Source organism: Aedes albopictus, chromosome 3 (genome assembly GCF_035046485.1).
Source record: "Aedes albopictus strain Foshan chromosome 3, AalbF5, whole genome shotgun sequence".
Taxonomy (NCBI): Eukaryota; Metazoa; Arthropoda; class Insecta; order Diptera; family Culicidae; genus Aedes; species Aedes albopictus.
The window spans coordinates 405384812-405388348 of record NC_085138.1 but is presented as its reverse complement, the minus strand read 5'-3'; positions in this window follow the sequence as shown (position 1 = coordinate 405388348).

The window sequence follows — 3537 nt, the reverse complement described above, 5'->3', positions numbered from 1 at the left end:
ACGTTTTTTAATCATGTCAAAAGTAGTGCGCATCCTTCCCGTTGTTGTCAGCAACACAGCGCACTAGATGCGAAACAGTTGCGACACTTGTGGACCAAGAAAATGGCAATTTTCGATTGAATGTCGGTCTTGATTCCAACCGGATAGACAATATTATTATTATCATTGTTTTTGAAACGTGGTAATGTTGATAGTGTTTCAGTAGACTTTCTTAATATTGTTACTGTTACTGCTTATTGTAACTGCTACTTGTTATTGCAAAATCGAATACCTATGTTTGAATTTTTAGAAAACCCTGAGAATTATCTAGTCGGCGTTAAGTCAGAGAGGACCATGTGTCTTTATTTCTAGAAAAACAACTTGAAAGTTTACAACTTTGTAAATTTAGAATTTTTCAACATATTTTCTTGATTTTTTCCTATAAATTTTTATAGCTATTCAACAAAGCATCACTGTGTACTAGACCTGTTCCCTTTTTTGACCTACCCGTGTCACATCAAATTATCAATCCACATGCAAAAACAAGTCTTCAGTCCAAAATTGAGCCAAATTGATAAAGGTTTAGAGGTGCATCAAATCGATTTTGTGTGTTTTCGAGCATTTTCACGAAAATGTACTCCAATATCCAGAAAATTGCACCGAAAAGGTACAGAAAACACCGTTAAAATATAGTTGGAACAATACTCTACAACTTTGCCGAAGACACTACGGTGTTTAAATTGCTAATTTCAAAGTTATTCAACAATTTTCGTTAAAAAATCGCGAAAAAATACAATATTTTTACGGTTTTGCATGTAAAAGTCGTGTAAATTTACATTGTTTTAAGTGACTAATTAAATTAGCTATTGCTCCTATGTCTTACGAACATTTCGTCCATACATCATTTTAGTGTAGGAATTGGCTTCTTTAGCGGTGTTGAGATAATTCCATATTCTGAATCTGCATGCGAAACTGAGCCGAAATCCAAATTTTCATGAATTTTGGTGCCCGGGTACCTATTTAAAAATCAATTTGAAGTTTGTATGGGAGCGATTTGTCGAATCACCCCTTGTCGCATTTTGTACTGGGCGGAGCTGTCAAGCAGTTGCCCAGCTGTCAAAAGGTGATTTCGAAAAATATCTTTGATATTGATTTTAGGTATCAAAATAAAGTTCTAAAAATCTGAAAAAAATCATAGTGGTTCAGAAAAAGATGCTCTTTCGTATGAAATCAAAAAATCAAAACATTTTTCGAAATTTAAAAACCCAATTCGTTTTCATTGACTAATTATCAAAAGTATGTCACGTTGATACTAAAAATCGCATAGAGTTGCCAGCACAAAATTAAACAAAGTTAACCATGATTAAAACGTCATTACATTTCTTTGTCGCATCTGCAACAGTTTCAATTTGGTGTAGATGGTTGAGCATGAGACTGCCGATTCGAAGATTCTAGGTTCGAGCCCTGGAATAGGATTTTTTGCGTCTCGATCCAGCTATAAGTGAATGAGACTACACTCTGCATCTCATTGCAATTTGGCATCATAGCCTTGTTTCGAAACCGTAGAGTGCATAGTAAGAATAAAGTTTCCCTTTATCGTGTAGTTGTGTGTTGTGGCTAGATAGATGCAAGTAATCTCCACAGTTGTATGATAAATTTTGCATCCAGAAGCAGTTCCATCATCGTATTGAATTGTTTTAGCTAAATTAATCGGTATCAAACAGATGTCCAATATTTCGTCCAGCTGATCTCGTCGACACGATTTCTTGTCAACAAGTAAACTAAATATCTAGCTAGTTCTGGAATGGGCTTAATTGGCAGGTCCCGATCATCATTATTTGGGAGATTGCGTGTAAGTCATGGACCATGGCTCATGGCAGATTCATCATCCTAACTGCTACAAAGAATGAAAAAAAAGTTTATTATGTATTTGAGCTTGAATCTGGGACCTTCTGATCCGCAGGCTCGAGCCTTATCATCTGCGCCATTTCTGATACTTGAATCGAAAGACATTAGAATACGATGGCATGACGTTTTAATCATGGGTAACTTTGTTTTAATTCGTGCTGGCAACTCTACGCGATTTTTAGTATCAACGTGACATACTTTTGATAATTAGTCATTGAAAACGAATTCCAACACGAAAACAATGTATGGACGAAATGTTCGTTACACAAAGGAGAAATATCTTATTAGTTTAGTCACGTAAAATAATGTAAAATTACATGACTTTTATATGTAAAATCGTAAAAATATCGTGTTGTTTCGTGATTTTTCAACTAAAATAATTGAATAGCTTCGAAATAAGCAATTTAAACACCGTAGTATCTTCGGCAAAGTTGTAGAGTATTGTACTAACTATATCCTAACGGTATTTTTGGCACCCTTTCGGAGCAATTTTCTGGATTTAAGAGTAAATTTCTGTGAAAACGGTTAAAAAACACAAAATCGATTTGATTTAAAGGTGTAAATCTTTATCATTTTGGCTCAATTTTGGACTGAAGACTTGTTTTTGCATGTGGGTTGATAATTTGATGTGTCACGGAGAATCGGAGAAAAAAAGTTTCAAAGTGAACAGGTCTACTGTGTACTGATCGCGAAAAAACTTAAAAATAAGTTTAAAATCGAGCAAATGTAAAGTAACTGATTGAACTTGGTTCACTCTGACCAGTGGCGTAGCCATAGGGGAGGGGGGTGGTTTCAGGGTTAAAACCCCCCCCAGAGCCAAAATTTTGGAACAAATTTCCAGTTTAAACCGCTTTGTGGCAAAAAAAATTCGGCTGTGCCGCTATTTTCAACCTACGGCTCAAATGTGAGTGTCGAATAAAAAAAGCTATTATTGAACATCGAAAACCCCTCCCAGAGCAAATTTCTGGCTACGCTAGTGACTCTGACTGAACGATTTTTGACAAACTTACAACCAACTACATAACACACTCAAGTTCTTACATATTTGATGAAAAATTATTGCACAGGATGCGCGACAATAAATAGGAGTGTTGTATATGTGACCCAAGGAATTTGATTTTTTTTTGTTGTTACTACGCTCAATTTTTATGTTCAGTCAGAGTGGGCCAAATACAACAGTACAATATCTCATGAATGATTGTCATCAAATTATCAATTTTAAGAACTCTTAACTAGAACATGCTACGGCTACGAAATATTGAACGCATTTTCATAGTTCGATAAGTTGCTAGAATATTTTAGTTAAGTACTCAGTTCATAATAATTTATTCAGATGACTGGTGTTTTTCGAATATTCGTTCAGTCAGAGTGAGCTAAGTACAATTCTTAAATAAGGGGCTGTTCATAAACCACGAAGACCAAATTTTGTCCATCGCAGACACCCCCCTCCCCCCTCGTAGACTTTCGTCCATACAAAAATTTTGAAATTTGTATGGAGCGTAGACTTTGGTCAGACCCCCACCTCCTCCAAAAAAGTCTACGTAGTTTATGAACAGTCCCTAATTGATAAAACAAACTTCTCCATCAAACCGGTAATGGTACACTCCAATAGGATGCCCAACAGCTCATAAACAACATATTTCGATATAG